This window comes from Cryptomeria japonica, chromosome 8 (genome assembly GCF_030272615.1).
Source record: "Cryptomeria japonica chromosome 8, Sugi_1.0, whole genome shotgun sequence".
Lineage (NCBI taxonomy): Eukaryota > Viridiplantae > Streptophyta > Pinopsida > Cupressales > Cupressaceae > Cryptomeria > Cryptomeria japonica.
This window is the reverse complement of record NC_081412.1, coordinates 137768776-137781730: the sequence shown is the minus strand read 5'-3', so window position 1 is coordinate 137781730 and position 12955 is coordinate 137768776.

Genomic DNA, 12955 nt, shown 5'->3' with positions numbered 1-12955 from the left:
TGTGTGTATATGTATATGTATATACATATACATATACATACGCATATACATACATGTATACATATACGAATATATGTATATGTATATGTGTATATGCATATGTATATATATACATGTATATGTATACATGTATGTATGTGTGTATATGTATATGCATATGTATACATATATATACATATGCATATACATGTATATATATACATATACATATGTATATGTGTATGTATGTATATACATGTATATGTGTATATATACACATATACATGTATATACATACATTCACATATACATGTATATATATACATATACATATGTATATGTGTACATGTATATACATACATACACATATACATGTATATATACATATGCATATACATGTATATATATACATATGCATATGTACATGTGTATGTGTATATATACACATATACGTATATGTATATGTGTATGTATGTAGATACACATATACATATACGTATATGTGTATATATACACATACACATGTACGTATGTAGATACACATATACATATACGTATATGTGTATATATACACATACACATGTACATATGTATATGTATACATACACATATACATATACGTATATGTGTATATAAACACATACACATGTACATATGTATATGTATATATATACATGTATATGCATATGTATATATATATGTATACATATATATGATGTAGCCAATTAAAACATAATCAATATAATAAATGAGAATCGAAAATTAACACAAGTCTGGATCAAATGTTCTTCATTATTCTTCTCTGCAAACTCCAACCATTCTGCCATTACAGTGAAAAAAGTCCCTATTTTAAACAACAACCAAAATTTTCTTTTTTGGGTAGATTTTTACAAAATCTGAAATTTGTCTTTTATGGAAATTTTCAAATCTATCCCAAAAATCATGAAACCTTATGGAAATCTAAAAAAAAAATTGTCAACTTTCTAACCCCATAAAGATTACGAGTTTAAAATTAACTAAAAACCCAACTTTCTAAAAACCCGAAAAAAAAAAAGAAGCAAAAGCCAATTTTGAGGCCTTAGATGAAGGAATCCGACCCTGAAAATTTGAATTTTTTGAGGCCCTATCGAACTACGTTCGATTGGTAGTCCAATCAACTCCTCAAGATACATGTCCATGTAAAATTTCAGCCCAATCGGACAAACGAATCAAAAGTTATGACCCCGCGAAGTCCCTGCATGTATGTATGTATGTATGTATGTATATATATATATGTATCTATATATGTGCATATACATATATGTATATATATGTATATAAATACATATATACATACATATATATACATATATACATGTGTATATACATATGTGTATACACATGTATATATATGTATGTATACACACACACACGTGTGTGTGTATATGTATATGTATATGTGTGTGTATATGTATGTGTATATATATATGTATATGTATGTATAGATAGATATATATGTATATGTACATATATGCATACATATGTACATATACATATGTATATATATGTGTGTATATCTGTATATATATATGTGTGTGTGTGTATAGATATATATACATACATGTATACATATGTATGATGTATACATCCATACATGTATACATATGTATATATGCATAGATATATGTATACATACATATATGTATATATGTATATACACATATATATGTATATATATACACATACATACATATGCATATACATACATACATACATACATACATATGTATGTATGTATGTATGTATATATGTATATTCTTTGTTGTCATTGTAGGCACTGTTTATTGATTGAAGTGTTGAGTGATGTTAGTTGAAAATTTTGCAAACTAGAAAAGTTTACAAAATAGTGGTTTCAACCACACCAACACGAGATTGAATCTGTCCTAATTATTAAGGGAAGGCTCCCCTTATGATTCACTACTCTACCTTTATAAAATAAGATATGAGTTTCAACTCTTAATCTAACTTGGGCGATATGTCATCCTATACTATTTTTTCAAGATAGATGTTATTCTTTTCCTCTCTTTTCAAGAAAGAATTTACAATATGGAGTAACAATAATTCTTATAATTTGACTATTACAAATTAACTTAGAATGCAAGAATGATACAATATATAAGAAAAGAAGCAAAGTTTCTATAAAGGCGCAAAGTCCTTCGTTGCTTCTCCAAGATGGGAAAGAGTGCTTAAGCTCATAGTCTTAAAACTTGCTATTGTCCTATCAACCTTTTTAGAAATACTACTGTAGACACCCAAAATTGTCCAGTCTAATTAAATAAATATTATTTATTTAATTATCTAAGCTTAATTTTTCTATTAATTAAATAAATCTTTATTTATTTAATTAATTCATTTATCCTCTTCTAGCCTTATTTCTCATTTAAATAAATACATTTATTCATTTAAATTATCCTTTTCCTAAATTAAATAAATATCTTATTTATTTAATTATCCCACTTCTTCTATTAATTAAATAAATCTTTATTTATTTAATTAATTCATTAACCTTTTCTACCTATGATACATGTCATTCATCTCTTAATTCATACACTACGTACCCCTTTCATTATTTTATTATTTCTTTTACCTACCCTCTAATCTTAGCCGACCTCCTTTTACACCTCTCAATCTTATCCTTCCATTTCTTATAGTGTCTTCTATTAAGGAGATGCTTCCTTCATTATCAAACCCTAACCGTTCTATGCATCCTAACTAATCAATTATTCTAATGAATCAATTTATGCACTTGACTACACTACGATCCTACTTGCAACTACATTCCGTTCTTTGTTGAGCTCTTGTGCACATAAAATCTGAGAGCAAATGCATCAAACAAGATCAATGGAGATAGGAAGAATGGAGATCAAAACCCTATTGGATATGTGATGGTATAATCTTTGTGATTTCATTTGATTTGCATTGTCTTAGGTAATCTTCATATGTTATGGTGGATCTTTGTTGTTGTTAGGCTAGGGTTTTGTGGTTGAATCCATTTAGTCTTTCATCATTATTGTTATCCATTTTCACCATATACATTTTGGCACGCCCGGTGGGACTCTTGTCCCTTTTGCATTTAACATTTTGTTGCAGATTTTGTGTTTGAAGTGCAGATTTGGCATTTTCGACAACATTTTCGACATTTTCACGTCTGCGCACTTTTGGGTCACTTTTTTTAATTTTCTGCCACGTCTGTGACATCTGGAACCGCGTTTGCGTCTTCGACATTATTTCACTTTTTTTTTGCAGATTGCGGGATCGCGTTTGTGTTCCCGAATCGCGTCTGTGAACCTCTGAACCGCATTTGTGTTTCTGGCAGTATTTTCATTTTTCAGATTGCAGGTTTCCATTATAGGTGCATTTGTGGGCACTTTAATCGCATCTGTGAGATCTAATCGCGTTTGTGATCATTTTAATCGCGTTTGTGTCTTGCAGGATTTTCTGTTTTGCATTTTTTTACAGAAACGCGTCTATGTTGTGGAATCACGTCTGTGGGCAATTTAATTGCGTCTGTGAGATCTAGTGGCGTCTATGATCATTTTAATCGCGTCTGTGCTCTGCAGGATTTTCTGTTTTGCATTTTTTTTGCAGAAACGCGTCTGTGAGGTGCTAAAACGCATCTGTGTTGTGGAATCGCATCTATGTAAGGTAAAATCACGTCTGTGTTAAAAAAAAAATTAAAAAATTAGGTTTTCATTTTTCGCCATTTTGTCTTGCATTTAATGTTTCAGATCTGGTTTATTTTGAGCTAACATTTTCAGGTCTAGCTAACGAAATTGGTGCAGCTTGTCTTGAAAGCAAAATCGTTTGGTTGAAGGCCCCTATTTTCACAGTCTTTTGGATCTAAAATTTACCTAACTTGAGTGCTTGCAGGAAGGGGTGATTATTTGAAACAATCCAAACTACTAACAACTCTTTGTTGCAGGTCCTTGGCAAGGGTTTTTAGAATTTTATTGTGTGCCTTATTTTTTTATAGACTAGAAAACACTTCAATTGGTGCACTAAAATTGAATCATTGTCTTTTGTGTCTTGAGCAATAGGCTCTTTTTGTTTAATCTTTAGAGGGCCTGTCTTCCTGTGTGGTCATTAGGACTACTAGTGAGAAGAGAACGATCCAAGTGGTAGCGAGGAAAACCCACCTCTTCCAAACCACTATAAACAACTGTATTCATGGTGAAAACTATGAATAACGTGTGCTGATTAGTTCATACCAACACTATGTCTCCCCATAAACTCGTATGATCAAATTTATTTGATCATTTGTAGGGCGTAACCCCTACCGGCTGGGAGCCTTCTGTATTTACAGAGCTGAAAGTGCCGCATGTATGGCCACACGAGCGGATGTCCTTACTAGCACCTTTTTGTTTTAAAATCCCAAATCCTTCTAGTTGTTGGGGCAGGAGGTCGGACCTCTGGTAGCGGCCCACACACATACGGTTCTTAGTAGAGATACAAAGTTCACCACGGGGAGTTTTCATGGGGACTGATGCTTGGCTGACCCAAGAAGTGAGTGTCGAGGGTGGAGCTAGTGAGGTCAAGCATCTAAGTATCCGTTCTGAATAGCGTAGCCTCGGGGGTAAAACCTCATGTGGGATCAACAACTATTGTCTTGGCCAGCCATAAGAATTGTGTTTGACTTATTTTAAACATACAAAACATTCAAGACCAAACAACAAAACATTGTATCTTTTGTGTCTTCAAGTGTATGCAAAATATTTTTACATCAAACAACACACTTTTATTAGAGTCATTTTGAGTCTAGACACTTGCAAACATTGAGTCCTCATCAACATTGTGTCCTCTTGTCACGAAAAATAGTCAAATAGTCAGATTTGGTCACAACAAAAATGACTTCACAGATTGGAAAAGATTGCACAAATTTTGCAGAAACGCGTCTGTGTCTGACATAATAGCGTTTGTGTTGTATAACTGCATCTGTGAAGGGCATAATCGCATCTGTGTCCCCAGAATAAACATTACACTACAAAAAATCTCAGAAGTGCATCTGTGTTGAATAGAGCCACGTCTGTGTTGGGAAACCGCGTCTGTGAAGTATATAGGCACATCTATGTTCAGAATTGAAAAACCGTTACAGTCCAGCAAACAAACACAGTCAATTTCGGAATTCTTGAGCTTCCTAGGTTATTTCTTCAGGGTTTCATTTAGCATTCAACCTGTCCTTGGGTCTCACAAAGTCCATCGTTGCTTTACATCTCTCATTACATTCACATTGTCTAAACTTGAGTCAAAAGGTCACTTGCTTGTCCTCATCATACTTTGTCAACATACTACATACAACACTTTGCTAAGTGGTCCCTCATCAAGGTTTCTTACCTTTGGGTCTCATTTGGTTTTACTTAGAGTCAAGGTCAACTTACCTCATCAAGAGAAACTATCCTCTCTTTGGAAGCCACACCTACTCTACTACATACATACTTGGTCTTACACTTTGGACATTGCAAGTACACTTCAGATTCATTTACATTCCATCCAACTCTTGATCTTCCATACTTTTTCCATTTTCATCTAGTCTCCACATCTTGGTCAATACCTAGTTCATGGTTGAAACCCGTCTTCAAAAATCTAGGAGAGAAACTAAAGAGGTTCAAGAGTCCGCAAACATGAGTTTTTATGAGTATGAGAATGATATCTTTTTCAATTCTGATCACACTACATTACCTGACATGGATGCCTATAGAAACATTCCAAATGTTGAGAACATGGACACTACAAACAACAATGCTACACACAATGACAATATGGACAACTTTTCCGTACATTCAACAGATGTGGAAGAATCCATTATGAATCCCCATTTCAATCGATTGGTTGAGGAAATAATGAGAAGGGATAGACAATACTTCTTACAAATGATGGCACAAAGTGGAGCCAAGATACCTCATGATTTTGACATGTCTCAAATAATGGAACATAGGCCTTTGCAACAACCTCACTCCAACATGGATCAAAGAAGGCCTAATAGTGGAGGCAATAGAGGACCACATATGGTACCTGAATCACCATCATCTTTGTTTCAAAAACCAAAGGTCCCACATACACATGGTCAAGCATATGATACTCACCTTCGCAAACCATTATGGAAGTCTTATGCAGAGAAATATGGTCAATCACATACCAATGCTAAGGATCAACCACCAAAGCAATTGGATATTCAAAGGCATGCTCAAAATTTGGACACAAGGAAACCCCGTGTCAAATTTGGGGGCAACACATTAGAACATGACATGCCTGTAGAGTATGGTATACATGGACAAAACAGATATTTCATTCCTCAACATGAATCTATACCAAGCGGTCCATATACGCAGCATCATTATAGACCTCCTCCATATGAACATGTGTATGATCAATATCATCCATATATGCAACATGCTCCTCCTCCTATTGGTGCCTCAAGCATGGGGTATGGTCCAAGAAGTCGATCTCCACCTAAGAACAATTTGGAGCAACAAATCAGGGACTTACAAAAGAAAATGGAGGACATAAATACACCAAAGCCAACATACACAATGAGAGACATATGTCCTTATCCATTTGACAAGAGCATTCCAATGCCTCCTTTTCCTACACACTTTGTGACACCTAAATTTGATAAGTATAGAGGAAAAGGGGATCCTAAGGCACACATAAGATAATTTTTCACAGCTTGCATTGAGGTAGCTTCAGAAGAGACATATTTGATGAGATTATTCCCACAAAGCCTAGGTGATCAAGCTATGGAATGGTTCTCCCAACTTCCACCTGGTATTAAGTCATGGGGTGACTTAGCAGAGGCATTTATTCAACATTTCTCCTACAACATAGAGACAGGCATATCAGTCACTACTTTGTGCAACACCAAGCAAAAAGATGGAGAGTTTTTTTCATCATTTTTACAAAGATGGAGGAATCTAGCTAGCAGATGCTCTTGTGAAATTCCACAAAAACAAATGGTAGAGATGTTCACCCATAATGTTAACAAAGACATTGGTTATGACTTAAGAAAAGCTTGTTTGTCCACCTTCAAGGACGTCATTGAAAAAGGCTTAGCGACAAAAAAGGTCCTAATTGAACAAGGAGTCATTAAGATATTCAAAGAAAACAAAGATGACTTTAAAGGAAAAGACAAGCCAAGATTTTGGAATAAAAACAAGAACACAGTCAATGATGGTGTTGTTGATGCCAACACAGTGCGACCCAAATTCATTTTTTCAGGATCAAGTTCTACAAACAATCAAGTGAATACTCAAACAACTTCCAGATCATGAAGGAAGTACACTCCATTGGGAGAACCACTTGAGTCAGTTTTCAAAAAGCTAGTGGCAAACAAAGTAATCACGGTTCTAGATTTTCCTCCATATGAACCAAAGGTTAAACCAAATTGGTGGAATGATGATGAGTATTGTGAATTTCATAAGAGCAAGGGTCATAAGACAGGAAATTGTCATCGACTGAAGAACATCATACAAGATCTCATTGATAGGGGTGACATTGAAATTGAAGGACACTCATCTAATCAAGAACATGAGATGTTTAAGGAACCATTCCCAAAACATGACAAAGGAAAAGCTAAAGCCATAGATGACCAAACCAACTATACCAAAACATCCTACAATTATGATTCAACCATCAATCACATTTCAATGGACAATTACATCTCTACCATTATCATCAAGGACAAAACGTCTGAGAATTCTACCCAGAGACCCAGAATTGTCCTAAAAGGTGTTGGATCTTCTTCCGAACCTACCTCTGAATGTCATGTTACAACCCGCTGAGTTAAAATCACTTTGCAAGGTGCTCCAGCCAAGAACATCGCCTCCTCATCAACCAAACCTGAATATGACCTTGTAGAACAGTTAGGGAAGACACCCGCGCTCATCTCCATCCTTGAGCTATTATGTATATCCCCCGCTCATAAAGCTATTCTTGACAAAATCTTGAGAGACACTATCATTCCTATTGATCTGAACGTAGACCAGTTTCAAGCCATGGTGGGATACCTTTCCATTCCACACTCTCTCATGTTCACAGAAGTCGATGACGCCTCCGTAAGTCAGCCACATAATGTACCTTTACACATTGAAGCCTTCATACACAGACATAGAATCAAACGAGTCCTGATAGATGGAGGAGCAGGTCTAAACATTTGTACATTGAGCACTATTAAACAATTGGGATATTCTGACAAAGCTATGAATTCTACAAACAAAATTACCATCAAGGCATATGATGATGAAGAGCGTTCATCCAAAGGCACAACCACCTTACCTCTCAGAGTTGGGCCCATTACAAAGAATGTGGTTTTTCAGGTCCTTGATCTAGATCTCACATACAACATACTCTTGGGACGTCCTTGGATTCATGAGATGAGTGCAGTACCATCTACATATCATCGATGTATCAAGTTTCCACACAATGGAGTTGAAGTGACCATCAAAGCGGATCCAAATCCATTCATATATTGCAACAATCTGCAACCTCAATCAGAAATAACAATCCCAGTCAATCGTGAAGTTGTTCCTTCATCGACATATGTGGATCCTAAATCTTTAAAAGCTTCTACATCCAAACAAGCAGAGCTAAAAGAAAAGTTCAAGATTAAAGACCTAGGATGTGGTGAGTATATATTTCATGTTGACCAACTCCCATTATCTCCTAAGGTATTCTGTCAATAGGAACAACCTACAAACAATTTGCAATGCCAAGGAATTGGGTGTGAACCACCTAGTGTTGTGGCTACTAAGTCTGAATGCAAATCTCCTCTAGTAGTGCAAGTATCTCTTGATATCAATAGTCCTAAGAGTGGTTCCAGCGAAGAATCTAGTGAGTCTATCGCCAACCCTCTTGATAACTCACATAGCCTTACCATTTCATCCACTCATTCCATTTCCACTCCGCTCCCAGACTTGGATCAACAAGAATCACAAAAGCCCTCACTCATTGGGGATCAAAAATCAAGCTTTGAAAAGAAAAACCTAAAAGTCAAAAATAAAGAAAAGTCCTTTAGTCCAAATCAAAATCTAAAGCTATTGGACTCTGCAAAAATCAAAGTCAAGGATAAAAATCTTATGAAAGAAAAAGAACAAGAGATGATCTCCCCTAATACCAAAATAACTGGGGGCAAAAGTTCTACAATTTTAAGTCAAAAAGAATACTTGTTGATCCTAAGACTCCATCATGCTATCCTACTTTCACTTCTTTTCACAGTCATAAGCCTTCATCACTCATTCACTTGTTCCGCACATCTATTCCCTTCTGGCGATACATCATGGACCTTTAATGGAGCTTCCTCAAGGGACTTTGTTATTAGGGATGGCCAAACTTCTTCAGGTGACACGCATATGGGCCTATGTAGTCCACACACTAGAAATTCTACCTTAGTTCCTTTAGCAAGGAAGACAGTCACTCGAGATACACATCATTCAGTCAAGGAATAATGCAGCTACAATCATAAAGTCAAGCCTCGCACATTTGAGGTAGGCAACTTAGTTCTCAGAGAAAATCCCAAAAATTAGCAAGACAGAGAGAAGAAGGGCAAGTTCGAACCAAATTGGCTTGGTCCTTACATCATTACAACAGCATATGGATCTGGGGCATATCAGCTCTCAACTACAGAAGGTGAACCTTTGGAGGATTCTATCAACAACATGCACCTTTGCAAGTTTTACATATAGCTCTTTGGAATATCCTAATTTCAAAAATACAAAAAAATCAAAAATTTCAAAAATACAAAAAAATCAAAAATTTCAAAAATACAAAAAAAATCAAAAAATTCAAAAATACAAAAAAAATTATAAAACAAAAAAAATCGTTACTTGGTGAAAACCTGGCAAACAGGCGCCTTGTGACACAAAAAACATTGAAAAATCGAAAAAAGTAAAGAGAAATAATTTCGTCCAACGGTGAAAACCACTTCAGTGGTGCCCTGGGCAAGTACCATGGTGAAAACTGGGTCACCAGCGCCATGCGTAGAGACATTGCTCCTCCCTCCTTCAGGATTCACTTTCATCCTTTCACTTTGCACACACTCACAACCTATTCATTCATAATAAACTTACCCATTCCCATCATGGCTTGTTATTGATCAACCCAAGATTGGTTAGCCATTCATAATAACTCCCTTTTCACCTCCCTTTCCATCCATAATAAATCAGCTCCTATCTGTGGCTAAGGAAAATCCTACATCTAGTGATGGGTGTGGAACTGAGAACATCACATGTTTCGAGGAGTACAGTTTCTTCTAGTTTCCTTTAGTCTATCCACGCACAATCCGCAATAAAGCAACATTTGCATCACAGATCAGCAATAAAGTTTCGTCTTCTCCGCAATAAAGTATCAGTTTCATGGATTCAGTCAGTTTCAGATGAGACACAGCAGCAACAATGGGCTTCAACAAATCAAATCTTTCAACAGACTCAGATAACATTATGTTCAGTGCTATCTATCCTTTCTGTGAAAGTAAACATTATGACCACAATCAGATAAGACTTATACGAGTGACAAGAGACACTAAATTTGAGGACTACAGTGGATGTTGGTGTCGAGTCTTGATTTTCTTTTGATTTTATCTTTTCCAGGATGTCTTTGACTATAGATTCTATCTCCAGGATGTCTTTGACTAGAAAGGCGAGGATGGGGTATCGTCACCTATTATTCTTTGTTGTCTGTGGATTGTCTCTTAGTAATGCTATGACTTGTCCAAGGATATGAGGACACTGAGAGTCTAGTATGAACTGGGGCATTCTTTGTTTGTGACTGTCTTATCTCCATGCAAACAGGTACAATGACTTTCTGGGTCGAACATATGCCTCGATTGTCATAACCTACTTGCCATAATAAAGCTCAATGATGATAAGGCACAAGAAGCTCTTTCACTTTCATATCTTTTGTCTTTCATCTCCCTTTCTTGATTGACTTCCATCATCCTTCTCGAGTCCGCGTAGCCTGCTATCACATGACTGAGTATAATGACACACCAAAAACATTTGCATTTCATGTAGTTGCACCTGCATTACCACATATAAGCATTTCATACATACATATAGATATCACAACTGCATCACATCCTGCACACAACACCTATTAGCACAATTTACATTTGCATTATCATATTCATCTGCATTACATACATTCACATTTGCATCATGCATACACATATAAAACATAAAAGAACAAAAAAAAAAATATTGCATTGCATCATAAACATATTTGCATCCATATCATAAGCATCACATAAGAACATCTCATCATATAGGTACACATGCATATAGCTGCCACAAAGATGAATCATCTCATATATATATATAAAGTGTCATGATATAATGATGTCAAAATCATATGGCTACAATCACCTGTAGGTGTCTACATCATCATACAAAAATGGTACAATACTGATACATAGGGAGCCCTCTACGGCTACGATGAAGTCCCTCCCTCAGAGCCAGCTGGCCTCAACGGAGTCTGAGCCCTAGAAGGACCCACCCCAAGATCATCTCTCCTGGCCCCTGTGTCCTCTGCAACCACCCCTCGTGTCACCCTATCCAGACAGAGGAACCCACTGATAACTCCTACCAACACTATTGGTAGTGCTAATCCTGTCCATGTCATGGTATCCCATGCCACATGTCCTGCCCTCATCTCCAGTCCCGAATCCTAGAACACTCGTCTAAGGGCATCCCTGTCTCCGTCTTGATCATACGGAATCAGGTCCCCATCAATTGGTATCCACAGAATCCTATATACATCCTCCAGGGTGACTGTCATCTCCCCCATCAGCAAATGAAAAGTGCAAGTCATAGAGTGCCACCTCTCCGCCAGTGCAGTCAGCAATCCCATGTTTGCTCGAAACTCAGGCACATACGGAATATGTCTCAATCCCATAGCCTCAATAGCCGCTCAGTCCTCGAAGGTCAGCTCAGGTTGCAATCTCTGAGTCGATGGGAATCTCTCCCGTGACTCTAGCATAGGCAAATACTCCTGTAGTCAAGCAAATCAATCATGTCAGTCATTGTGGCATTCAATGTTCATCACAAAATGCTACTCTTTATCTAAGTACATATGGTTATCTATCCTAGTGACACTTATTGTTCATCACAAAGTGTTGCTCTTATCCTAGTAGTACTCACTGTTCATCACAAAGTACTACGTGTGTGACACTCACTATTCATCATAAAGTGTTACTCACATTTGCACTCATTGTTCATCACAAACTGCTACTCATATTTTAGTACTCCCTGTTCATCACAAAGTGCCTTGATCTATCCTAGTCTTCCCTAGAGGACCTACTTGAGTGTATCCTCTCAGCAGCTTATCCAATTGACAGCGTATGTTCATCACAGAACTGTCGATTTGACCTAGAAGACACAAATTCACATTTTTGGACACAAACGCACTTATCTGGCATAAACGCGCTCAAAGACTGCACAGACGTGCCTGAAAAATACAAATGCGCCTGACAAACACAGACGTGCCTATGCTCTACACAGATGCGCCTAGGCGACACGGACGTGCCTTCTTGGCACAGACGCGCCTGACCATCACAAACGCGGCCGCATTTGACACAGACGTGGTTTCAAACGCAGACGCGCCTGGCACAAACACAGACGCGCCTCGCGAGCATGGACGCACCTGGCACCAACGCAGACATGCCTGGACGTTTTTTGACATTTTTTGGACCCTATTCTAAGTGCATTTATTGCTCTACCTAGCATGCATTAATGACAAGAATAAATGCGTCAAAGTATGAGGAGGTTTCGTGGTACTTACCGGCTCTCCTGCCTCCGCTGGCCTCTGAAATCGGCGAACGCGATCGAATCTATGAACGAAGGCCATCGCTACTGACTGTTGCTGCTCTTTTCTCTCTCTGCAATCTGATCTCATGGATGTGTGGATGACAATGAGGATGTTTTTCCCTCATGGTCTATCTTATAGACTGCCC